We start from the raw sequence: 24,566 nt of genomic DNA, 5'->3' as shown, positions 1-24,566 counted from the left end.
TGACGCCCTATCCGTCTAGCATACAACATTGCTTGTCTCTGCATACGCGGACGTGAGGTCATCTCGGAAATGAAATCCGAAATATAGATTAAAATTGTTGTGTTCCCGCCCGGCATCGAACCGGGCACCTTCTGCGTGTAAAGCAGACGTGATAACCGCTACACCACGGAAACGACGGTTCTTTTCATGTACCACCCGGAGACTCGTAATAGCAACAGTTTTTCTTCTGTGTTAGCAAGGGCATCGGCTACGAGCTCCCTCCGATTCGTGAAGTTCCTGCAGTAAAAGACGTCGATGAAAACAATCCAACCGCGACAGACAGGGAGAACGCTGGCTGAGCTGCAGCCCTACATGGTGAGACCATCAAAGGTGGCGTCATTCACATGCAGTGCGTTTTCGGAACGAATAGGCTCGTTGGTCTAGGGGTATGATTCCTGCTTCGGGTGCAGGAGGTCCCGGGTTCAAATCCCGGACGAGCCCTTGCGTTTTGTACAACGGTGTGGTAACAAATCGCATGGCGGCGGCTGTTTCGCGCATTTCCAGGCCTCCAAGTCAGCGCTAAAATCCGACAACCAGTTCTGAAACCGTTTCATGTTTCATTTGAGCCATGTGCACCCTGCTGATGGAACGTTTGAAGTTGATTTAAATGGTCACAGTAGAGATCGTAGCAAGTGTCTTGCTGAGTGCGACGAAAACGGGTTTCCGCCCGCAATCGAGCCGGGGACCTTCTGCGTGTTCGGCACGGCGCCTGGGCTCGGCGGCAGCTGCTGCTCTTTCCTTCCTTACGAGATACCGTCGATTCGCGCAGTCGTTATTGCAAAAGATGTCACCAAAGGCAATCGCTTCGTTAGCGCCACTTTGCCTGGGCTCGGCGGCAGCTCTACATGGAGGCACCAGCAGCCCAGCCAGGCCGCCGCCGCCACCGGTGCGCCACAGCGCAAGGAGCCGGCGGCCGCCCTGCAATGCCCCTGTCGTTGCATATTCCACCCGCCCCATATCCTCTCCATGTCTGACTCACTACCCCAAATGACACTGCAGTCGACGTGCTTATTACTATCGCTTTTGGAAGAACCAAGGCACAGTATTCTAGTGTCGACCCGGTACTGCAAATTGGGATTAAGCAAAAATTTATTGTGTGGTCGAGCGACAGCCTCGGCTCGCTCTTCCTACATGATCGCTTCTTGTGCGGAATAATTCCTAGCTCGCCGATGGCTTCGGAGTTGGTCTTCTCGAAGTTTTGCTTTCGCACTGCATTCCACAATCTTTTCGTTATGAGTTGTGTGCTTCGGTTTCCCGACTTTCTTGTGTTTAGTGCGTTTGGCTTCTCTTAACCCTTAGCCACCGCTTGTCGAAATTTCCACACTATCATCTGTCGATCTGCAGAGCTCGATGAAGGCATCGCGGCCGTTCCTGAGCTCGTGGAACGGTCGAATCTGTAGTTGTTTCCAGATCTCTCCCACACAACGGACTCCCAGAAGCTTGGATTACAGAAGTACGCCACTACTCCCAGCCGGAGATTCACGATTGAAAGCAGAATGACATGAGCTACACGCAGCTCCGATTTTTTTTTTTTTTTTTGTGTCTGACCTACTTTGAAAGACATTGTAGTCGATTTACTTACTACTATCGCTGTTGGAAACCAGGTGATAACCGCACAGTATTTTAGAGACGATCAGGTAATGAAAATTTAGAATAAGTAAAACAGTATCAAAAGAAGTTGTGTGGTGGAGCAGCACATGCAATTCACGCTTCCTAGATAATCGTTACTGCATAGAATAATTCTTTTGTCTGCGGCGTCTTCAGTATCCGTCTTCTGGAAATTTTGCTTGCAGTACATTTTGCAATCTTTTCGTTATGAGTTGGTGCTTGGTTTCCCGATGTTCTTTTGTTTAGTGCATTCGCCTCCTCTTAACCCTGAGAAAGCACATACCGAAACTGAGGCACTGCCGGCTGTTCATAAGCAGTGCTCGATGAGGTTATTTCGCTTTTTATTCGTTGCCTTTAATATTCTTCTCAACAGTGGTGAGTGCTGCCTGCAGAAAGCGTTTATCTTGCGAATTCGCGTAAAAGTTTGTGTTCCCTGTGAGGCCCACTACTTGGGATTAACTTGACAGCTCCAGCCAGGTGGCTCGTTGGTCTAGGGGTATGATTCCTGCTTTGGGTGCAGGAGGTCCCGGGTTCAAATCCCGGACGAGCCCTGCCATTTTGATCGTGCTGAAGCGTAGGTGGAACTCAGCCCCGGTTGCAGCTCCTCAATGAAGAGTAGATGCCTGTTATAGCACGTGGATATAACAAGAATGCGGCGCCAGTAAAGTACGTAGGTGGAATTCGGTAGAAAGGCAGACGGTAATTTTGCATGCAACGGAAAACAAGGTTGTCTTTGCGGGATATGTGCACCGTGAGTGGAGATTCAGCTTAATTGTGCGACAGTCTACCCTCATCTTACTAGCGACGGCAACAACCAAGGGGTGGCATGTAAGATTGATCGTGGCTAAGAGTTTCTGATTATTAGTTAGTATCACACTTTGACAGAGCTGTGACAAGGCGAGTAGGGTGAGCTCAGGAAAGCCAGTAGCAAGCGCACTTGAAGTAGCCCTGAAGAACCGGATTATAAATTTTGCCAGCCATAATGGAGCTAGGGGCGTTCTCAGTTACCAAATACCGGTGCAATAAGAGAGCTACAGTATTTGACAGTAAAATGACGCCCTATCCGTCTAGCATACAACATTGCTTGTCTCTGCATACGCGGACGTGAGGTCATCTCGGAAATGAAATCCGAAATATAGATTAAAATTGTTGTGTTCCCGCCCGGCATCGAACCGGGCACCTTCTGCGTGTAAAGCAGACGTGATAACCGCTACACCACGGAAACGACGGTTCTTTTCATGTACCACCCGGAGACTCGTAATAGCAACAGTTTTTCTTCTGTGTTAGCAAGGGCATCGGTTACGAGCTCCCTCCGATTCGTGAAGTTCCTGCAGTAAAAGACGTCGATGAAAACAATCCAACCGCGACAGACAGGGAGAACGCTGGCTGAGCTGCAGCCCTACATGGTGAGACCATCAAAGGTGGCGTCATTCACATGCAGTGCGTTTTCGGAACGAATAGGCTCGTTGGTCTAGGGGTATGATTCCTGCTTCGGGTGCAGGAGGTCCCGGGTTCAAATCCCGGACGAGCCCTTGCGTTTTGTACAACGGTGTGGTAACAAATCGCATGGCGGCGGCTGTTTCGCGCATTTCCAGGCCTCCAAGTCAGCGCTAAAATCCGACAACCAGTTCTGAAACCGTTTCATGTTTCATTTGAGCCATGTGCACCCTGCTGATGGAACGTTTGAAGTTGATTTAAATGGTCACAGTAGAGATCGTAGCAAGTGTCTTGCTGAGTGCGACGAAAACGGGTTTCCGCCCGCAATCGAGCCGGGGACCTTCTGCGTGTTCGGCACGGCGCCTGGGCTCGGCGGCAGCTGCTGCTCTTTCCTTCCTTACGAGATACCGTCGATTCGCGCAGTCGTTATTGCAAAAGATGTCACCAAAGGCAATCGCTTCGTTAGCGGCACTTTGCCTGGGCTCGGCGGCAGCTCTACATGGAGGCACCAGCAGCCCAGCCAGGCCGCCGCCGGCACCGGTGCGCCACAGCGCAAGGAGCCGGCGGCCGCCCTGCAATGCCCCTGTCGTTGCATATTCCACCCGCCCCATATCCTCTCCATGTCTGACTCACTACCCCAAATGACACTGCAGTCGACGTGCTTATTACTATCGCTTTTGGAAGAACCAAGGCACAGTATTCTAGTGTCGACCCGGTACTGCAAATTGGGATTAAGCAAAAATTTATTGTGTGGTCGAGCGACAGCCTCGGCTCGCTCTTCCTACATGATCGCTTCTTGTGCGGAATAATTCCTAGCTCGCCGATGGCTTCGGAGTTGGTCTTCTCGAAGTTTTGCTTTCGCACTGCATTCCACAATCTTTTCGTTATGAGTTGTGTGCTTCGGTTTCCCGACTTTCTTGTGTTTAGTGCGTTTGGCTTCTCTTAACCCTTAGCCACCGCTTGTCGAAATTTCCACACTATCATCTGTCGATCTGCAGAGCTCGATGAAGGCATCGCGGCCGTTCCTGAGCTCGTGGAACGGTCGAATCTGTAGTTGTTTCCAGATCTCTCCCACACAACGGACTCCCAGAAGCTTGGATTACAGAAGTACGCCACTACTCCCAGCCGGAGATTCACGATTGAAAGCAGAATGACATGAGCTACACGCAGCTCCGATTTTTTTTTTTTTTTTTTGTGTCTGACCTACTTTGAAAGACATTGTAGTCGATTTACTTACTACTATCGCTGTTGGAAACCAGGTGATAACCGCACAGTATTTTAGAGACGATCAGGTAATGAAAATTTAGAATAAGTAAAACAGTATCAAAAGAAGTTGTGTGGTGGAGCAGCACATGCAATTCACGCTTCCTAGATAATCGTTACTGCATAGAATAATTCTTTTGTCTGCGGCGTCTTCAGTATCCGTCTTCTGGAAATTTTGCTTGCAGTACATTTTGCAATCTTTTCGTTATGAGTTGGTGCTTGGTTTCCCGATGTTCTTTTGTTTAGTGCATTCGCCTCCTCTTAACCCTGAGAAAGCACATACCGAAACTGAGGCACTGCCGGCTGTTCATAAGCAGTGCTCGATGAGGTTATTTCGCTTTTTATTCGTTGCCTTTAATATTCTTCTCAACAGTGGTGAGTGCTGCCTGCAGAAAGCGTTTATCTTGCGAATTCGCGTAAAAGTTTGTGTTCCCTGTGAGGCCCACTACTTGGGATTAACTTGACAGCTCCAGCCAGGTGGCTCGTTGGTCTAGGGGTATGATTCCTGCTTTGGGTGCAGGAGGTCCCGGGTTCAAATCCCGGACGAGCCCTGCCATTTTGATCGTGCTGAAGCGTAGGTGGAACTCAGCCCCGGTTGCAGCTCCTCAATGAAGAGTAGATGCCTGTTATAGCACGTGGATATAACAAGAATGCGGCGCCAGTAAAGTACGTAGGTGGAATTCGGTAGAAAGGCAGACGGTAATTTTGCATGCAACGGAAAACAAGGTTGTCTTTGCGGGATATGTGCACCGTGAGTGGAGATTCAGCTTAATTGTGCGACAGTCTACCCTCATCTTACTAGCGACGGCAACAACCAAGGGGTGGCATGTAAGATTGATCGTGGCTAAGAGTTTCTGATTATTAGTTAGTATCACACTTTGACAGAGCTGTGACAAGGCGAGTAGGGTGAGCTCAGGAAAGCCAGTAGCAAGCGCACTTGAAGTAGCCCTGAAGAACCGGATTATAAATTTTGCCAGCCATAATGGAGCTAGGGGCGTTCTCAGTTACCAAATACCGGTGCAATAAGAGAGCTACAGTATTTGACAGTAAAATGACGCCCTATCCGTCTAGCATACAACATTGCTTGTCTCTGCATACGCGGACGTGAGGTCATCTCGGAAATGAAATCCGAAATATAGATTAAAATTGTTGTGTTCCCGCCCGGCATCGAACCGGGCACCTTCTGCGTGTAAAGCAGACGTGATAACCGCTACACCACGGAAACGACGGTTCTTTTCATGTACCACCCGGAGACTCGTAATAGCAACAGTTTTTCTTCTGTGTTAGCAAGGGCATCGGCTACGAGCTCCCTCCGATTCGTGAAGTTCCTGCAGTAAAAGACGTCGATGAAAACAATCCAACCGCGACAGACAGGGAGAACGCTGGCTGAGCTGCAGCCCTACATGGTGAGACCATCAAAGGTGGCGTCATTCACATGCAGTGCGTTTTCGGAACGAATAGGCTCGTTGGTCTAGGGGTATGATTCCTGCTTCGGGTGCAGGAGGTCCCGGGTTCAAATCCCGGACGAGCCCTTGCGTTTTGTACAACGGTGTGGTAACAAATCGCATGGCGGCGGCTGTTTCGCGCATTTCCAGGCCTCCAAGTCAGCGCTAAAATCCGACAACCAGTTCTGAAACCGTTTCATGTTTCATTTGAGCCATGTGCACCCTGCTGATGGAACGTTTGAAGTTGATTTAAATGGTCACAGTAGAGATCGTAGCAAGTGTCTTGCTGAGTGCGACGAAAACGGGTTTCCGCCCGCAATCGAGCCGGGGACCTTCTGCGTGTTCGGCACGGCGCCTGGGCTCGGCGGCAGCTGCTGCTCTTTCCTTCCTTACGAGATACCGTCGATTCGCGCAGTCGTTATTGCAAAAGATGTCACCAAAGGCAATCGCTTCGTTAGCGGCACTTTGCCTGGGCTCGGCGGCAGCTCTACATGGAGGCACCAGCAGCCCAGCCAGGCCGCCGCCGGCACCGGTGCGCCACAGCGCAAGGAGCCGGCGGCCGCCCTGCAATGCCCCTGTCGTTGCATATTCCACCCGCCCCATATCCTCTCCATGTCTGACTCACTACCCCAAATGACACTGCAGTCGACGTGCTTATTACTATCGCTTTTGGAAGAACCAAGGCGCAGTATTCTAGTGTCGAACCGGTACTGCAAATTGGGATTAAGCAAAAATTTATTGTGTGGTCGAGCGACAGCCTCGGCTCGCTCTTCCTACATGATCGCTTCTTGTGCGGAATAATTCCTAGCTCGCCGATGGCTTCGGAGTTGGTCTTCTCGAAGTTTTGCTTTCGCACTGCATTCCACAATCTTTTCGTTATGAGTTGTGTGCTTCGGTTTCCCGACTTTCTTGTGTTTAGTGCGTTTGGCTTCTCTTAACCCTTAGCCACCGCTTGTCGAAATTTCCACACTATCATCTGTCGATCTGCAGAGCTCGATGAAGGCATCGCGGCCGTTCCTGAGCTCGTGGAACGGTCGAATCTGTAGTTGTTTCCAGATCTCTCCCACACAACGGACTCCCAGAAGCTTGGATTACAGAAGTACGCCACTACTCCCAGCCGGAGATTCACGATTGAAAGCAGAATGACATGAGCTACACGCAGCTCCGATTTTTTTTTTTTTTTTTGTGTCTGGCCTACTTTGAAAGACATTGTAGTCGATTTTCTTACTACTATCGCTGTTGGAAACCAGGTGATAACCGCACAGTATTTTAGAGACGATCAGGTAATGAAAATTTAGAATAAGTAAAACAGTATCAAAAGAAGTTGTGTGGTGGAGCAGCACATGCAATTCACGCTTCCTAGATAATCGTTACTGCATAGAATAATTCTTTTGTCTGCGGCGTCTTCAGTATCCGTCTTCTGGAAATTTTGCTTGCAGTACATTTTGCAATCTTTTCGTTATGAGTTGGTGCTTGGTTTCCCGATGTTCTTTTGTTTAGTGCATTCGCCTCCTCTTAACCCTGAGAAAGCACATACCGAAACTGAGGCACTGCCGGCTGTTCATAAGCAGTGCTCGATGAGGTTATTTCGCTTTTTATTCGTTGCCTTTAATATTCTTCTCAACAGTGGTGAGTGCTGCCTGCAGAAAGCGTTTATCTTGCGAATTCGCGTAAAAGTTTGTGTTCCCTGTGAGGCCCACTACTTGGGATTAACTTGACAGCTCCAGCCAGGTGGCTCGTTGGTCTAGGGGTATGATTCCTGCTTTGGGTGGAGGAGGTCCCGGGTTCAAATCCCGGACGAGCCCTGCCATTTTGATCGTGCTGAAGCGTAGGTGGAACTCAGCCCCGGTTGCAGCTCCTCAATGAAGAGTAGATGCCTGTTATAGCACGTGGATATAACAAGAATGCGGCGCCAGTAAAGTACGTAGGTGGAATTCGGTAGAAAGGCAGACGGTAATTTTGCATGCAACGGAAAACAAGGTTGTCTTTGCGGGATATGTGCACCGTGAGTGGAGATTCAGCTTAATTGTGCGACAGTCTACCCTCATCTTACTAGCGACGGCAACAACCAAGGGGTGGCATGTAAGATTGATCGTGGCTAAGAGTTTCTGATTATTAGTTAGTATCACACTTTGACAGAGCTGTGACAAGGCGAGTAGGGTGAGCTCAGGAAAGCCAGTAGCAAGCGCACTTGAAGTAGCCCTGAAGAACCGGATTATAAATTTTGCCAGCCATAATGGAGCTAGGGGCGTTCTCAGTTACCAAATACCGGTGCAATAAGAGAGCTACAGTATTTGACAGTAAAATGACGCCCTATCCGTCTAGCATACAACATTGCTTGTCTCTGCATACGCGGACGTGAGGTCATCTCGGAAATGAAATCCGAAATATAGATTAAAATTGTTGTGTTCCCTCCCGGCATCGAACCGGGCACCTTCTGCGTGTAAAGCAGACGTGATAACCGCTACACCACGGAAACGACGGTTCTTTTCATGTACCACCCGGAGACTCGTAATAGCAACAGTTTTTCTTCTGTGTTAGCAAGGGCATCGGCTACGAGCTCCCTCCGATTCGTGAAGTTCCTGCAGTAAAAGACGTCGATGAAAACAATCCAACCGCGACAGACAGGGAGAACGCTGGCTGAGCTGCAGCCCTACATGGTGAGACCATCAAAGGTGGCGTCATTCACATGCAGTGCGTTTTCGGAACGAATAGGCTCGTTGGTCTAGGGGTATGATTCCTGCTTCGGGTGCAGGAGGTCCCGGGTTCAAATCCCGGACGAGCTCTTGCGTTTTGTACAACGGTGTGGTAACAAATCGCATGGCGGCGGCTGTTTCGCGCATTTCCAGGCCTCCAAGTCAGCGCTAAAATCCGACAACCAGTTCTGAAACCGTTTCATGTTTCATTTGAGCCATGTGCACCCTGCTGATGGAACGTTTGAAGTTGATTTAAATGGTCACAGTAGAGATCGTAGCAAGTGTCTTGCTGAGTGCGACGAAAACGGGTTTCCGCCCGCAATCGAGCCGGGGACCTTCTGCGTGTTCGGCACGGCGCCTGGGCTCGGCGGCAGCTGCTGCTCTTTCCTTCCTTACGAGATACCGTCGATTCGCGCAGTCGTTATTGCAAAAGATGTCACCAAAGGCAATCGCTTCGTTAGCGGCACTTTGCCTGGGCTCGGCGGCAGCTCTACATGGAGGCACCAGCAGCCCAGCCAGGCCGCCGCCGGCACCGGTGCGCCACAGCGCAAGGAGCCGGCGGCCGCCCTGCAATGCCCCTGTCGTTGCATATTCCACCCGCCCCATATCCTCTCCATGTCTGACTCACTACCCCAAATGACACTGCAGTCGACGTGCTTATTACTATCGCTTTTGGAAGAACCAAGGCGCAGTATTCTAGTGTCGAACCGGTACTGCAAATTGGGATTAAGCAAAAATTTATTGTGTGGTCGAGCGACAGCCTCGGCTCGCTCTTCCTACATGATCGCTTCTTGTGCGGAATAATTCCTAGCTCGCCGATGGCTTCGGAGTTGGTCTTCTCGAAGTTTTGCTTTCGCACTGCATTCCACAATCTTTTCGTTATGAGTTGTGTGCTTCGGTTTCCCGACTTTCTTGTGTTTAGTGCGTTTGGCTTCTCTTAACCCTTAGCCACCGCTTGTCGAAATTTCCACACTATCATCTGTCGATCTGCAGAGCTCGATGAAGGCATCGCGGCCGTTCCTGAACTCGTGGAACGGTCGAATCTGTAGTTGTTTCCAGATCTCTCCCACACAACGGACTCCCAGAAGCTTGGATTACAGAAGTACGCCACTACTCCCAGCCGGAGATTCACGATTGAAAGCAGAATGACATGAGCTACACGCAGCTCCGATTTTTTTTTTTTTTGTGTCTGACCTACTTTGAAAGACATTGTAGTCGATTTTCTTACTACTATCGCTGTTGGAAACCAGGTGATAACCGCACAGTATTTTAGAGACGATCAGGTAATGAAAATTTAGAATAAGTAAAACAGTATCAAAAGAAGTTGTGTGGTGGAGCAGCACATGCAATTCACGCTTCCTAGATAATCGTTACTGCATAGAATAATTCTTTTGTCTGCGGCGTCTTCAGTATCCGTCTTCTGGAAATTTTGCTTGCAGTACATTTTGCAATCTTTTCGTTATGAGTTGGTGCTTGGTTTCCCGATGTTCTTTTGTTTAGTGCATTCGCCTCCTCTTAACCCTGAGAAAGCACATACCGAAACTGAGGCACTGCCGGCTGTTCATAAGCAGTGCTCGATGAGGTTATTTCGCTTTTTATTCGTTGCCTTTAATATTCTTCTCAACAGTGGTGAGTGCTGCCTGCAGAAAGCGTTTATCTTGCGAATTCGCGTAAAAGTTTGTGTTCCCTGTGAGGCCCACTACTTGGGATTAACTTGACAGCTCCAGCCAGGTGGCTCGTTGGTCTAGGGGTATGATTCCTGCTTTGGGTGCAGGAGGTCCCGGGTTCAAATCCCGGACGAGCCCTGCCATTTTGATCGTGCTGAAGCGTAGGTGGAACTCAGCCCCGGTTGCAGCTCCTCAATGAAGAGTAGATGCCTGTTATAGCACGTGGATATAACAAGAATGCGGCGCCAGTAAAGTACGTAGGTGGAATTCGGTAGAAAGGCAGACGGTAATTTTGCATGCAACGGAAAACAAGGTTGTCTTTGCGGGATATGTGCACCGTGAGTGGAGATTCAGCTTAATTGTGCGACAGTCTACCCTCATCTTACTAGCGACGGCAACAACCAAGGGGTGGCATGTAAGATTGATCGTGGCTAAGAGTTTCTGATTATTAGTTAGTATCACACTTTGACAGAGCTGTGACAAGGCGAGTAGGGTGAGCTCAGGAAAGCCAGTAGCAAGCGCACTTGAAGTAGCCCTGAAGAACCGGATTATAAATTTTGCCAGCCATAATGGAGCTAGGGGCGTTCTCAGTTACCAAATACCGGTGCAATAAGAGAGCTACAGTATTTGACAGTAAAATGACGCCCTATCCGTCTAGCATACAACATTGCTTGTCTCTGCATACGCGGACGTGAGGTCATCTCGGAAATGAAATCCGAAATATAGATTAAAATTGTTGTGTTCCCGCCCGGCATCGAACCGGGCACCTTCTGCGTGTAAAGCAGACGTGATAACCGCTACACCACGGAAACGACGGTTCTTTTCATGTACCACCCGGAGACTCGTAATAGCAACAGTTTTTCTTCTGTGTTAGCAAGGGCATCGGCTACGAGCTCCCTCCGATTCGTGAAGTTCCTGCAGTAAAAGACGTCGATGAAAACAATCCAACCGCGACAGACAGGGAGAACGCTGGCTGAGCTGCAGCCCTACATGGTGAGACCATCAAAGGTGGCGTCATTCACATGCAGTGCGTTTTCGGAACGAATAGGCTCGTTGGTCTAGGGGTATGATTCCTGCTTCGGGTGCAGGAGGTCCCGGGTTCAAATCCCGGACGAGCCCTTGCGTTTTGTACAACGGTGTGGTAACAAATCGCATGGCGGCGGCTGTTTCGCGCATTTCCAGGCCTCCAAGTCAGCGCTAAAATCCGACAACCAGTTCTGAAACCGTTTCATGTTTCATTTGAGCCATGTGCACCCTGCTGATGGAACGTTTGAAGTTGATTTAAATGGTCACAGTAGAGATCGTAGCAAGTGTCTTGCTGAGTGCGACGAAAACGGGTTTCCGCCCGCAATCGAGCCGGGGACCTTCTGCGTGTTCGGCACGGCGCCTGGGCTCGGCGGCAGCTGCTGCTCTTTCCTTCCTTACGAGATACCGTCGATTCGCGCAGTCGTTATTGCAAAAGATGTCACCAAAGGCAATCGCTTCGTTAGCGGCACTTTGCCTGGGCTCGGCGGCAGCTCTACATGGAGGCACCAGCAGCCCAGCCAGGCCGCCGCCGGCACCGGTGCGCCACAGCGCAAGGAGCCGGCGGCCGCCCTGCAATGCCCCTGTCGTTGCATATTCCACCCGCCCCATATCCTCTCCATGTCTGACTCACTACCCCAAATGACACTGCAGTCGACGTGCTTATTACTATCGCTTTTGGAAGAACCAAGGCGCAGTATTCTAGTGTCGAACCGGTACTGCAAATTGGGATTAAGCAAAAATTTATTGTGTGGTCGAGCGACAGCCTCGGCTCGCTCTTCCTACATGATCGCTTCTTGTGCGGAATAATTCCTAGCTCGCCGATGGCTTCGGAGTTGGTCTTCTCGAAGTTTTGCTTTCGCACTGCATTCCACAATCTTTTCGTTATGAGTTGTGTGCTTCGGTTTCCCGACTTTCTTGTGTTTAGTGCGTTTGGCTTCTCTTAACCCTTAGCCACCGCTTGTCGAAATTTCCACACTATCATCTGTCGATCTGCAGAGCTCGATGAAGGCATCGCGGCCGTTCCTGAACTCGTGGAACGGTCGAATCTGTAGTTGTTTCCAGATCTCTCCCACACAACGGACTCCCAGAAGCTTGGATTACAGAAGTACGCCACTACTCCCAGCCGGAGATTCACGATTGAAAGCAGAATGACATGAGCTACACGCAGCTCCGATTTTTTTTTTTTTTGTGTCTGACCTACTTTGAAAGACATTGTAGTCGATTTTCTTACTACTATCGCTGTTGGAAACCAGGTGATAACCGCACAGTATTTTAGAGACGATCAGGTAATGAAAATTTAGAATAAGTAAAACAGTATCAAAAGAAGTTGTGTGGTGGAGCAGCACATGCAATTCACGCTTCCTAGATAATCGTTACTGCATAGAATAATTCTTTTGTCTGCGGCGTCTTCAGTATCCGTCTTCTGGAAATTTTGCTTGCAGTACATTTTGCAATCTTTTCGTTATGAGTTGGTGCTTGGTTTCCCGATGTTCTTTTGTTTAGTGCATTCGCCTCCTCTTAACCCTGAGAAAGCACATACCGAAACTGAGGCACTGCCGGCTGTTCATAAGCAGTGCTCGATGAGGTTATTTCGCTTTTTATTCGTTGCCTTTAATATTCTTCTCAACAGTGGTGAGTGCTGCCTGCAGAAAGCGTTTATCTTGCGAATTCGCGTAAAAGTTTGTGTTCCCTGTGAGGCCCACTACTTGGGATTAACTTGACAGCTCCAGCCAGGTGGCTCGTTGGTCTAGGGGTATGATTCCTGCTTTGGGTGCAGGAGGTCCCGGGTTCAAATCCCGGACGAGCCCTGCCATTTTGATCGTGCTGAAGCGTAGGTGGAACTCAGCCCCGGTTGCAGCTCCTCAATGAAGAGTAGATGCCTGTTATAGCACGTGGATATAACAAGAATGCGGCGCCAGTAAAGTACGTAGGTGGAATTCGGTAGAAAGGCAGACGGTAATTTTGCATGCAACGGAAAACAAGGTTGTCTTTGCGGGATATGTGCACCGTGAGTGGAGATTCAGCTTAATTGTGCGACAGTCTACCCTCATCTTACTAGCGACGGCAACAACCAAGGGGTGGCATGTAAGATTGATCGTGGCTAAGAGTTTCTGATTATTAGTTAGTATCACACTTTGACAGAGCTGTGACAAGGCGAGTAGGGTGAGCTCAGGAAAGCCAGTAGCAAGCGCACTTGAAGTAGCCCTGAAGAACCGGATTATAAATTTTGCCAGCCATAATGGAGCTAGGGGCGTTCTCAGTTACCAAATACCGGTGCAATAAGAGAGCTACAGTATTTGACAGTAAAATGACGCCCTATCCGTCTAGCATACAACATTGCTTGTTTCTGCATACGCGGACGTGAGGTCATCTCGGAAATGAAATCCGAAATATAGATTAAAATTGTTGTGTTCCCGCCCGGCATCGAACCGGGCACCTTCTGCGTGTAAAGCAGACGTGATAACCGCTACACCACGGAAACGACGGTTCTTTTCATGTACCACCCGGAGACTCGTAATAGCAACAGTTTTTCTTCTGTGTTAGCAAGGGCATCGGCTACGAGCTCCCTCCGATTCGTGAAGTTCCTGCAGTAAAAGACGTCGATGAAAACAATCCAACCGCGACAGACAGGGAGAACGCTGGCTGAGCTGCAGCCCTACATGGTGAGACCATCAAAGGTGGCGTCATTCACATGCAGTGCGTTTTCGGAACGAATAGGCTCGTTGGTCTAGGGGTATGATTCCTGCTTCGGGTGCAGGAGGTCCCGGGTTCAAATCCCGGACGAGCCCTTGCGTTTTGTACAACGGTGTGGTAACAAATCGCATGGCGGCGGCTGTTTCGCGCATTTCCAGGCCTCCAAGTCAGCGCTAAAATCCGACAACCAGTTCTGAAACCGTTTCATGTTTCATTTGAGCCATGTGCACCCTGCTGATGGAACGTTTGAAGTTCATTTAAATGGTCACAGTAGAGATCGTAGCAAGTGTCTTGCTGAGTGCGACGAAAACGGGTTTCCGCCCGCAATCGAGCCGGGGACCTTCTGCGTGTTCGGCACGGCGCCTGGGCTCGGCGGCAGCTGCTGCTCTTTCCTTCCTTACGAGATACCGTCGATTCGCGCAGTCGTTATTGCAAAAGATGTCACCAAAGGCAATCGCTTCGTTAGCGGCACTTTGCCTGGGCTCGGCGGCAGCTCTACATGGAGGCACCAGCAGCCCAGCCAGGCCGCCGCCGGCACCGGTGCGCCACAGCGCAAGGAGCCGGCGGCCGCCCTGCAATGCCCCTGTCGTTGCATATTCCACCCGCCCCATATCCTCTCCATGTCTGACTCACTACCCCAAATGACACTGCAGTCGACGTGCTTATTACTATCGCTTTTGGAAGAACCAAGGCGCAGTATTCTAGTGTCGAACCGGTACTGCAAATTGGGATTAAGCAAAAATTTATTGTGTGGTCGAGCGACAGCCTCGGCTCGCTCTTCCTACATGATCGCTTCTTGTGCGGAATAATTCCTAGCTCGCCGATGGCTTCGGAGTTGGTCTTCTCGAAGTTTTGCTTTCGCACTGCATTCCACAATCTTTTCGTTATGAGTTGTGTGCTTCGGTTTCCCGACTTTCTTGTGTTTAGTGCGTTTGGCTTCTCTTAACCCTTAGCCACCGCTTGTCGAAATTTCCACACTATCATCTGTCGATCTGCAGAGCTCGATGAAGGCATCGCGGCCGTTCCTGAGCTCGTGGAACGGTCGAATCTGTAGTTGTTTCCAGATCTCTCCCACACAACGGACTCCCAGAAGCTTGGATTACAGAAGTACGCCACTACTCCCAGCCGGAGATTCACGATTGAAAGCAGAATGACATGAGCTACACGCAGCTCCGATTTTTTTTTTTTTGTGTCTGACCTACTTTGAAAGACATTGTAGTCGATTTTCTTACTACTATCGCTGTTGGAAACCAGGTGATAACCGCACAGTATTTTAGAGACGATCAGGTAATGAAAATTTAGAATAAGTAAAACAGTATCAAAAGAAGTTGTGTGGTGGAGCAGCACATGCAATTCACGCTTCCTAGATAATCGTTACTGCATAGAATAATTCTTTTGTCTGCGGCGTCTTCAGTATCCGTCTTCTGGAAATTTTGCTTGCAGTACATTTTGCAATCTTTTCGTTATGAGTTGGTGCTTGGTTTCCCGATGTTCTTTTGTTTAGTGCATTCGCCTCCTCTTAACCCTGAGAAAGCACATACCGAAACTGAGGCACTGCCGGCTGTTCATAAGCAGTGCTCGATGAGGTTATTTCGCTTTTTATTCGTTGCCTTTAATATTCTTCTCAACAGTGGTGAGTGCTGCCTGCAGAAAGCGTTTATCTTGCGAATTCGCGTAAAAGTTTGTGTTCCCTGTGAGGCCCACTACTTGGGATTAACTTGACAGCTCCAGCCAGGTGGCTCGTTGGTCTAGGGGTATGATTCCTGCTTTGGGTGCAGGAGGTCCCGGGTTCAAATCCCGGACGAGCCCTGCCATTTTGATCGTGCTGAAGCGTAGGTGGAACTCAGCCCCGGTTGCAGCTCCTCAATGAAGAGTAGATGCCTGTTATAGCACGTGGATATAACAAGAATGCGGCGCCAGTAAAGTACGTAGGTGGAATTCGGTAGAAAGGCAGACGGTAATTTTGCATGCAACGGAAAACAAGGTTGTCTTTGCGGGATATGTGCACCGTGAGTGGAGATTCAGCTTAATTGTGCGACAGTCTACCCTCATCTTACTAGCGACGGCAACAACCAAGGGGTGGCATGTAAGATTGATCGTGGCTAAGAGTTTCTGATTATTAGTTAGTATCACACTTTGACAGAGCTGTGACAAGGCGAGTAGGGTGAGCTCAGGAAAGCCAGTAGCAAGCGCACTTGAAGTAGCCCTGAAGAACCGGATTATAAATTTTGCCAGCCATAATGGAGCTAGGGGCGTTCTCAGTTACCAAATACCGGTGCAATAAGAGAGCTACAGTATTTGACAGTAAAATGACGCCCTATCCGTCTAGCATACAACATTGCTTGTTTCTGCATACGCGGACGTGAGGTCATCTCGGAAATGAAATCCGAAATATAGATTAAAATTGTTGTGTTCCCGCCCGGCATCGAACCGGGCACCTTCTGCGTGTAAAGCAGACGTGATAACCGCTACACCACGGAAACGACGGTTCTTTTCATGTACCACCCGGAGACTCGTAATAGCAACAGTTTTTCTTCTGTGTTAGCAAGGGCATCGGCTACGAGCTCCCTCCGATTCGTGAAGTTCCTGCAGTAAAAGACGTCGATGAAAACAATCCAACCGCGACAGACAGGGAGAACGCTGGCTGAGCTGCAGCCCTACATGGTGAGACCATCAAAGGTGGCGTCATTCACATGCAGTGCGTTTTCGGAACGAATAGGCTCGTTGGTCTAGGGGTATGATTCCTGCTTCGGGTGCAGGAGGTCCCGGGTTCAAATCCCGGACGAGCCCTTGCGTTTTGTACAACGGTGTGGTAACAAATCGCATGGCGGCGGCTGTTTCGCGCATTTCCAGGCCTCCAAGTCAGCGCTAAAATCCGACAACCAGTTCTGAAACCGTTTCATGTTTCATTTGAGCCATGTGCACCCTGCTGATGGAACGTTTGAAGTTGATTTAAATGGTCACAGTAGAGATCGTAGCAAGTGTCTTGCTGAGTGCGACGAAAACGGGTTTCCGCCCGCAATCGAGCCGGGGACCTTCTGCGTGTTCGGCACGGCGCCTGGGCTCGGCGGCAGCTGCTGCTCTTTCCTTCCTTACGAGATACCGTCGATTCGCGCAGTCGTTATTGCAAAAGATGTCACCAAAGGCAATCGCTTCGTTAGCGGCACTTTGCCTGGGCTCGGCGGCAGCTCTACATGGAGGCACCAGCAGCCCAGCCAGGCCGCCGCCGGCACCGGTGCGCCACAGCGCAAGGAGCCGGCGGCCGCCCTGCAATGCCCCTGTCGTTGCATATTCCACCCGCCCCATATCCTCTCCATGTCTGACTCACTACCCCAAATGACACTGCAGTCGACGTGCTTATTACTATCGCTTTTGGAAGAACCAAGGCGCAGTATTCTAGTGTCGAACCGGTACTGCAAATTGGGATTAAGCAAAAATTTATTGTGTGGTCGAGCGACAGCCTCGGCTCGCTCTTCCTACATGATCGCTTCTTGTGCGGAATAATTCCTAGCTCGCCGATGGCTTCGGAGTTGGTCTTCTCGAAGTTTTGCTTTCGCACTGCATTCCACAATCTTTTCGTTATGAGTTGTGTGCTTCGGTTTCCCGACTTTCTTGTGTTTAGTGCGTTTGGCTTCTCTTAACCCTTAGCCACCGCTTGTCGAAATTTCCACACTATCATCTGTCGATCTGCAGAGCTCGATGAAGGCATCGCGGCCGTTCCTGAGCTCGTGGAACGGTCGAATCTGTAGTTGTTTCCAGATCTCTCCCACACAACGGACTCCCAGAAGCTTGGATTACAGAAGTACGCCACTACTCCCAGCCGGAGATTCACGATTGAAAGCAGAATGACATGAGCTACACGCAGCTCCGATTTTTTTTTTTTTTTTTTGTGTCTGACCTACTTTGAAAGACATTGTAGTCGATTTTCTTACTACTATCGCTGTTGGAAACCAGGTGATAACCGCACAGTATTTTAGAGACGATCAGGTAATGAAAATTTAGAATAAGTAAAACAGTATCAAAAGAAGTTGTGTGGTGGAGCAGCACATGCAATTCACGCTTCCTAGATAATCGTTACTGCATAGAATAATTCTTTTGTCTGCGGCGTCTTCAGTATCCGTCTTCTGGAAATTTTGCTTGCAGTACATTTTGCAATCTTTTCGTTATGAGTTGGTGCTTGGTTTCCCGATGTTCTTTTGTTTAGTGCATTCGCCTCCTCTTAACCCTGAGAAAGCACATACCGAAACTGAGGCACTGCCGGCTGTTCATAAGCAGTGCTCGATGAGGTTATTTCGCTTTTTATTCGTTGCCTTTAATATTCTTCTCAACAGTGGTGAGTGCTGCCTGCAGAAAGCGTTTATCTTGCGAATTCGCGTAAAAGTTTGTGTTCCCTGTGAGGCCCACTACTTGGGATTAACTTGACAGCTCCAGCCAGGTGGCTCGTTGGTCTAGGGGTATGATTCCTGCTTTGGGTGCAGGAGGTCCCGGGTTCAAATCCCGGACGAGCCCTGCCATTTTGATCGTGCTGAAGCGTAGGTGGAACTCAGCCCCGGTTGCAGCTCCTCAATGAAGAGTAGATGCCTGTTATAGCACGTGGATATAACAAGAATGCGGCGCCAGTAAAGTACGTAGGTGGAATTCGGTAGAAAGGCAGACGGTAATTTTGCATGCAACGGAAAACAAGGTTGTCTTTGCGGGATATGTGCACCGTGAGTGGAGATTCAGCTTAATTGTGCGACAGTCTACCCTCATCTTACTAGCGACGGCAACAACCAAGGGGTGGCATGTAAGATTGATCGTGGCTAAGAGTTTCTGATTATTAGTTAGTATCACACTTTGACAGAGCTGTGACAAGGCGAGTAGGGTGAGCTCAGGAAAGCCAGTAGCAAGCGCACTTGAAGTAGCCCTGAAGAACCGGATTATAAATTTTGCCAGCCATAATGGAGCTAGGGGCGTTCTCAGTTACCAAATACCGGTGCAATAAGAGAGCTACAGTATTTGACAGTAAAATGACGCCCTATCCGTCTAGCATACAACATTGCTTGTCTCTGCATACGCGGACGTGAGGTCATCTCGGAAATGAAATCCGAAATATAGATTAAAATTGTTGTGTTCCCGCCCGGCATCGAACCGGGCACCTTCTGCGTGTAAAGCAGACGTGATAACCGCTACACCACGGAAACGACGGTTCTTTTCATGTACCACCCGGAGACTCGTAATAGCAACAGTTTTTCTTCTGTGTTAGCAAGGGCATCGGCTACGAGCTCCCTCCGATTCGTGAAGTTCCTGCAGTAAAAGACGTCGATGAAAACAATCCAACCGCGACAGACAGGGAGAACGCTGGCTGAGCTGCAGCCCTACATGGTGAGACCATCAAAGGTGGCGTCATTCACATGCAGTGCGTTTTCGGAACGAATAGGCTCGTTGGTCTAGGGGTATGATTCCTGCTTCGGGTGCAGGAGGTCCCGGGTTCAAATCCCGGACGAGCCCTTGCGTTTTGTACAACGGTGTGGTAACAAATCGCATGGCGGCGGCTGTTTCGCGCATTTCCAGGCCTCCAAGTCAGCGCTAAAATCCGACAACCAGTTCTGAAACCGTTTCATGTTTCATTTGAGCCATGTGCACCCTGCTGATGGAACGTTTGAAGTTGATTTAAATGGTCACAGTAGAGATCGTAGCAAGTGTCTTGCTGAGTGCGACGAAAACGGGTTTCCGCCCGCAATCGAGCCGGGGACCTTCTGCGTGTTCGGCACGGCGCCTGGGCTCGGTGGCAGCTGCTGCTCTTTCCTTCCTTACGAGATACCGTCGATTCGCGCAGTCGTTATTGCAAAAGATGTCACCAAAGGCAATCGCTTCGTTAGCGGCACTTTGCCTGGGCTCGGCGGCAGCTCTACATGGAGGCACCAGCAGCCCAGCCAGGCCGCCGCCGCCACCGGTGCGCCACAGCGCAAGGAGCCGGCGGCCGCCCTGCAATGCCCCTGTCGTTGCATATTCCACCCGCCCCATATCCTCTCCATGTCTGACTCACTACCCCAAATGACACTGCAGTCGACGTGCTTATTACTATCGCTTTTGGAAGAACCAAGGCGCAGTATTCTAGTGTCGAACCGGTACTGCAAATTGGGATTAAGCAAAAATTTATTGTGTGGTCGAGCGACAGCCTCGGCTCGCTCTTCCTACATGATCGCTTCTTGTGCGGAATAATTCCTAGCTCGCCGATGGCTTCGGAGTTGGTCTTCTCGAAGTTTTGCTTTCGCACTGCATTCCACAATCTTTTCGTTATGAGTTGTGTGCTTCGGTTTCCCGACTTTCTTGTGTTTAGTGCGTTTGGCTTCTCTTAACCCTTAGCCACCGCTTGTCGAAATTTCCACACTATCATCTGTCGATCTGCAGAGCTCGATGAAGGCATCGCGGCCGTTCCTGAGCTCGTGGAACGGTCGAATCTGTAGTTGTTTCCAGATCTCTCCCACACAACGGACTCCCAGAAGCTTGGATTACAGAAGTACGCTACTACTCCCAGCCGGAGATTCACGATTGAAAGCAGAATGACATGAGCTACACGCAGCTCCGATTTTTTTTTTTTTTTTGTGTCTGACCTACTTTGAAAGACATTGTAGTCGATTTTCTTACTACTATCGCTGTTGGAAACCAGGTGATAACCGCACAGTATTTTAGAGACGATCAGGTAATGAAAATTTAGAATAAGTAAAACAGTATCAAAAGAAGTTGTGTGGTGGAGCAGCACATGCAATTCACGCTTCCTAGATAATCGTTACTGCATAGAATAATTCTTTTGTCTGCGGCGTCTTCAGTATCCGTCTTCTGGAAATTTTGCTTGCAGTACATTTTGCAATCTTTTCGTTATGAGTTGGTGCTTGGTTTCCCGATGTTCTTTTGTTTAGTGCATTCGCCTCCTCTTAACCCTGAGAAAGCACATACCGAAACTGAGGCACTGCCGGCTGTTCATAAGCAGTGCTCGATGAGGTTATTTCGCTTTTTATTCGTTGCCTTTAATATTCTTCTCAACAGTGGTGAGTGCTGCCTGCAGAAAGCGTTTATCTTGCGAATTCGCGTAAAAGTTTGTGTTCCCTGTGAGGCCCACTACTTGGGATTAACTTGACAGCTCCAGCCAGGTGGCTCGTTGGTCTAGGGGTATGATTCCTGCTTTGGGTGCAGGAGGTCCCGGGTTCAAATCCCGGACGAGCCCTGCCATTTTGATCGTGCTGAAGCGTAGGTGGAACTCAGCCCCGGTTGCAGCTCCTCAATGAAGAGTAGATGCCTGTTATAGCACGTGGATATTACAAGAATGCGGCGCCAGTAAAGTACGTAGGTGGAATTCGGTAGAAAGGCAGACGGTAATTTTGCATGCAACGGAAAACAAGGTTGTCTTTGCGGGATATGTGCACCGTGAGTGGAGATTCAGCTTAATTGTGCGACAGTCTACCCTCATCTTACTAGCGACGGCAACAACCAAGGGGTGGCATGTAAGATTGATCGTGGCTAAGAGTTTCTGATTATTAGTTAGTATCACACTTTGACAGAGCTGTGACAAGGCGAGTAGGGTGAGCTCAGGAAAGCCAGTAGCAAGCGCACTTGAAGTAGCCCTGAAGAACCGGATTACAAATTTTGCCAGCCATAATGGAGCTAGGGGCGTTCTCGGTTACCAAATACCGGTGCAATAAGAGAGCTACAGTATTTGACAGTAAAATGACGCCCTATCCGTCTAGCATACAACATTGCTTGTCTCTGCATACGCGGACGTGAGGTCATCTCGGAAATGAAATCCGAAATATAGATTAAAATTGTTGTGTTCCCGCCCGGCATCGAACCGGGCACCTTCTGCGTGTAAAGCAGACGTGATAACCGCTACACCACGGAAACGACGGTTCTTTTCATGTACCACCCGGAGACTCGTAATAGCAACAGTTTTTCTTCTGTGTTAGCAAGGGCATCGGCTACGAGCTCCCTCCGATTCGTGAAGTTCCTGCAGTAAAAGACGTCGATGAAAACAATCCAACCGCGACAGACAGGGAGAACGCTGGCTGAGCTGCAGCCCTACATGGTGAGACCATCAAAGGTGGCGTCATTCACATGCAGTGCGTTTTCGGAACGAATAGGCTCGTTGGTCTAGGGGTATGATTCCTGCTTCGGGTGCAGGAGGTCCCGGGTTCAAATCCCGGACGAGCCCTTGCGTTTTGTACAACGGTGTGGTAACAAATCGCATGGCGGCGGCTGTTTCGCGCATTTCCAGGCCTCCAAGTCAGCGCTAAAATCCGACAACCAGTTCTGAAACCGTTTCATGTTTCATTTGAGCCATGTGCACCCTGCTGATGGAACGTTTGAAGTTGATTTAAATGGTCACAGTAGAGATCGTAGCAAGTGTCTTGCTGAGTGCGACGAAAACGGGTTTCCGCCCGCAATCGAGCCGGGGACCTTCTGCGTGTTCGGCACGGCGCCTGGGCTCGGCGGCAGCTGCTGCTCTTTCCTTCCTTACGAGATACCGTCGATTCGCGCAGTCGTTATTGCAAAAGATGTCACCAAAGGCAATCGCTTCGTTAGCGGCACTTTGCCTGGGCTCGGCGGCAGCTCTACATGGAGGCACCAGCAGCCCAGCCAGGCCGCCGCCGGCAACGGTGCGCTACAGCGCAACGAGCCGGCGGCCGCCCTGCAATGCCCCTGTCGTTGCATATTCCACCCGCCCCATATCCTCTCCATGTCTGACTCACTACCCCAAATGACACTGCAGTCGACGTGCTTATTACTATCGCTTTTGGAAGAACCAAGGCGCAGTATTCTAGTGTCGAACCGGTACTGCAAATTGGGATTAAGCAAAAATTTATTGTGTGGTCGAGCGACAGCCTCGGCTCGCTCTTCCTACATGATCGCTTCTTGTGCGGAATAATTCCTAGCTCGCCGATGGCTTCGGAGTTGGTCTTCTCGAAGTTTTGCTTTCGCACTGCATTCCACAATCTTTTCGTTATGAGTTGTGTGCTTCGGTTTCCCGACTTTCTTGTGTTTAGTGCGTTTGGCTTCTCTTAACCCTTAGCCACCGCTTGTCGAAATTTCCACACTATCATCTGTCGATCTGCAGAGCTCGATGAAGGCATCGCGGCCGTTCCTGAGCTCGTGGAACGGTCGAATCTGTAGTTGTTTCCAGATCTCTCCCACACAACGGACTCCCAGAAGCTTGGATTACAGAAGTACGCCACTACTCCCAGCCGGAGATTCACGATTGAAAGCAGAATGACATGAGCTACACGCAGCTCCGATTTTTTTTTTTTTTTTGTGTCTGACCTACTTTGAAAGACATTGTAGTCGATTTTCTTACTACTATCGCTGTTGGAAACCAGGTGATAACCGCACAGTATTTTAGAGACGATCAGGTAATGAAAATTTAGAATAAGTAAAACAGTATCAAAAGAAGTTGTGTGGTGGAGCAGCACATGCAATTCACGCTTCCTAGATAATCGTTACTGCATAGAATAATTCTTTTGTCTGCGGCGTCTTCAGTATCCGTCTTCTGGAAATTTTGCTTGCAGTACATTTTGCAATCTTTTCGTTATGAGTTGGTGCTTGGTTTCCCGATGTTCTTTTGTTTAGTGCATTCGCCTCCTCTTAACCCTGAGAAAGCACATACCGAAACTGAGGCACTGCCGGCTGTTCATAAGCAGTGCTCGATGAGGTTATTTCGCTTTTTATTCGTTGCCTTTAATATTCTTCTCAACAGTGGTGAGTGCTGCCTGCAGAAAGCGTTTATCTTGCGAATTCGCGTGAAAGTTTGTGTTCCCTGTGAGGCCCACTACTTGGGATTAACTTGACTGCTCCAGCCAGGTGGCTCGTTGGTCTAGGGGTATGATTCCTGCTTTGGGTGCAGGAGGTCCCGGGTTCAAATCCCGGACGAGCCCTGCCATTTTGATCGTGCTGAAGCGTAGGTGGAACTCAGCCCCGGTTGCAGCTCCTCAATGAAGAGTAGATGCCTGTTATAGCACGTGGATATAACAAGAATGCGGCGCCAGTAAAGTACGTAGGTGGAATTCGGTAGAAAGGCAGACGGTAATTTTGCATGCAACGGAAAACAAGGTTGTCTTTGCGGGATATGTGCACCGTGAGTGGAGATTCAGCTTAATTGTGCGACAGTCTACCCTCATCTTACTAGCGACGGCAACAACCAAGGGGTGGCATGTAAGATTGATCGTGGCTAAGAGTTTCTGATTATTAGTTAGTATCACACTTTGACAGAGCTGTGACAAGGCGAGTAGGGTGAGCTCAGGAAAGCCAGTAGCAAGCGCACTTGAAGTAGCCCTGAAGAACCGGATTATAAATTTTGCCAGCCATAATGGAGCTAGGGGCGTTCTCAGTTACCAAATACCGGTGCAATAAGAGAGCTACAGTATTTGACAGTAAAATGACGCCCTATCCGTCTAGCATACAACATTGCTTGTCTCTGCATACGCGGACGTGAGGTCATCTCGGAAATGAAATCCGAAATATAGATTAAAATTGTTGTGTTCCCGCCCGGCATCGAACCGGGCACCTTCTGCGTGTAAAGCAGACGTGATAACCGCTACACCACGGAAACGACGGTTCTTTTCATGTACCACCCGGAGACTCGTAATAGCAACAGTTTTTCTTCTGTGTTAGCAAGGGCATCGGCTACGAGCTCCCTCCGATTCGTGAAGTTCCTGCAGTAA

At 49.5% G+C, this 24,566-nt stretch overlaps 28 non-coding genes across 28 annotated transcripts; 18 read left to right on the top strand and 10 right to left on the bottom strand.

Annotated features, from left to right (window-relative positions):
• Positions 1-100: 100 nt before the first annotated feature.
• Trnav-uac lies at positions 101-173 on the bottom strand. Its single transcript has one exon. It is a non-coding gene; the product is annotated as a tRNA-Val (tRNA).
• Positions 174-408: 235 nt separating this feature from the next.
• Positions 409-480, top strand: Trnap-cgg. Its single transcript has one exon. It is a non-coding gene; the product is annotated as a tRNA-Pro (tRNA).
• A 1,646-nt stretch (positions 481-2,126) lies between these two features.
• Trnap-ugg lies at positions 2,127-2,198 on the top strand. The gene has a single exon. It is a non-coding gene; the product is annotated as a tRNA-Pro (tRNA).
• Positions 2,199-2,799: 601 nt separating this feature from the next.
• Trnav-uac lies at positions 2,800-2,872 on the bottom strand. Its single transcript has one exon. It is a non-coding gene; the product is annotated as a tRNA-Val (tRNA).
• Positions 2,873-3,107: 235 nt separating this feature from the next.
• Positions 3,108-3,179, top strand: Trnap-cgg. Its single transcript has one exon. It is a non-coding gene; the product is annotated as a tRNA-Pro (tRNA).
• Positions 3,180-4,826: 1,647 nt separating this feature from the next.
• On the top strand, positions 4,827-4,898 carry Trnap-ugg. The gene has a single exon. It is a non-coding gene; the product is annotated as a tRNA-Pro (tRNA).
• A 601-nt stretch (positions 4,899-5,499) lies between these two features.
• Trnav-uac lies at positions 5,500-5,572 on the bottom strand. The gene has a single exon. It is a non-coding gene; the product is annotated as a tRNA-Val (tRNA).
• A 235-nt stretch (positions 5,573-5,807) lies between these two features.
• On the top strand, positions 5,808-5,879 carry Trnap-cgg. Its single transcript has one exon. It is a non-coding gene; the product is annotated as a tRNA-Pro (tRNA).
• A 1,646-nt stretch (positions 5,880-7,525) lies between these two features.
• On the top strand, positions 7,526-7,597 carry Trnap-ugg. The gene has a single exon. It is a non-coding gene; the product is annotated as a tRNA-Pro (tRNA).
• Positions 7,598-8,198: 601 nt separating this feature from the next.
• Trnav-uac lies at positions 8,199-8,271 on the bottom strand. The gene has a single exon. It is a non-coding gene; the product is annotated as a tRNA-Val (tRNA).
• Positions 8,272-8,506: 235 nt separating this feature from the next.
• Positions 8,507-8,578, top strand: Trnap-cgg. The gene has a single exon. It is a non-coding gene; the product is annotated as a tRNA-Pro (tRNA).
• Positions 8,579-10,221: 1,643 nt separating this feature from the next.
• On the top strand, positions 10,222-10,293 carry Trnap-ugg. Its single transcript has one exon. It is a non-coding gene; the product is annotated as a tRNA-Pro (tRNA).
• Positions 10,294-10,894: 601 nt separating this feature from the next.
• Positions 10,895-10,967, bottom strand: Trnav-uac. Its single transcript has one exon. It is a non-coding gene; the product is annotated as a tRNA-Val (tRNA).
• Positions 10,968-11,202: 235 nt separating this feature from the next.
• On the top strand, positions 11,203-11,274 carry Trnap-cgg. The gene has a single exon. It is a non-coding gene; the product is annotated as a tRNA-Pro (tRNA).
• Positions 11,275-12,917: 1,643 nt separating this feature from the next.
• Positions 12,918-12,989, top strand: Trnap-ugg. Its single transcript has one exon. It is a non-coding gene; the product is annotated as a tRNA-Pro (tRNA).
• Positions 12,990-13,590: 601 nt separating this feature from the next.
• Trnav-uac lies at positions 13,591-13,663 on the bottom strand. The gene has a single exon. It is a non-coding gene; the product is annotated as a tRNA-Val (tRNA).
• Positions 13,664-13,898: 235 nt separating this feature from the next.
• On the top strand, positions 13,899-13,970 carry Trnap-cgg. Its single transcript has one exon. It is a non-coding gene; the product is annotated as a tRNA-Pro (tRNA).
• Positions 13,971-15,612: 1,642 nt separating this feature from the next.
• Positions 15,613-15,684, top strand: Trnap-ugg. Its single transcript has one exon. It is a non-coding gene; the product is annotated as a tRNA-Pro (tRNA).
• Positions 15,685-16,285: 601 nt separating this feature from the next.
• Trnav-uac lies at positions 16,286-16,358 on the bottom strand. Its single transcript has one exon. It is a non-coding gene; the product is annotated as a tRNA-Val (tRNA).
• Positions 16,359-16,593: 235 nt separating this feature from the next.
• On the top strand, positions 16,594-16,665 carry Trnap-cgg. Its single transcript has one exon. It is a non-coding gene; the product is annotated as a tRNA-Pro (tRNA).
• Positions 16,666-18,312: 1,647 nt separating this feature from the next.
• On the top strand, positions 18,313-18,384 carry Trnap-ugg. Its single transcript has one exon. It is a non-coding gene; the product is annotated as a tRNA-Pro (tRNA).
• A 601-nt stretch (positions 18,385-18,985) lies between these two features.
• Positions 18,986-19,058, bottom strand: Trnav-uac. The gene has a single exon. It is a non-coding gene; the product is annotated as a tRNA-Val (tRNA).
• A 235-nt stretch (positions 19,059-19,293) lies between these two features.
• Positions 19,294-19,365, top strand: Trnap-cgg. Its single transcript has one exon. It is a non-coding gene; the product is annotated as a tRNA-Pro (tRNA).
• A 1,645-nt stretch (positions 19,366-21,010) lies between these two features.
• On the top strand, positions 21,011-21,082 carry Trnap-ugg. Its single transcript has one exon. It is a non-coding gene; the product is annotated as a tRNA-Pro (tRNA).
• A 601-nt stretch (positions 21,083-21,683) lies between these two features.
• On the bottom strand, positions 21,684-21,756 carry Trnav-uac. The gene has a single exon. It is a non-coding gene; the product is annotated as a tRNA-Val (tRNA).
• A 235-nt stretch (positions 21,757-21,991) lies between these two features.
• Trnap-cgg lies at positions 21,992-22,063 on the top strand. The gene has a single exon. It is a non-coding gene; the product is annotated as a tRNA-Pro (tRNA).
• Positions 22,064-23,708: 1,645 nt separating this feature from the next.
• On the top strand, positions 23,709-23,780 carry Trnap-ugg. The gene has a single exon. It is a non-coding gene; the product is annotated as a tRNA-Pro (tRNA).
• Positions 23,781-24,381: 601 nt separating this feature from the next.
• Trnav-uac lies at positions 24,382-24,454 on the bottom strand. Its single transcript has one exon. It is a non-coding gene; the product is annotated as a tRNA-Val (tRNA).
• Between the last annotated feature and the right edge of the window lie 112 nt (positions 24,455-24,566).

Source organism: Schistocerca americana, chromosome 2 (assembly GCF_021461395.2).
Source record: "Schistocerca americana isolate TAMUIC-IGC-003095 chromosome 2, iqSchAmer2.1, whole genome shotgun sequence".
NCBI classification, from domain to species: domain Eukaryota; kingdom Metazoa; phylum Arthropoda; class Insecta; order Orthoptera; family Acrididae; genus Schistocerca; species Schistocerca americana.
Note: the sequence above shows the minus strand (reverse complement) of the source record. Positions and strands in the feature narration are given on the sequence as shown.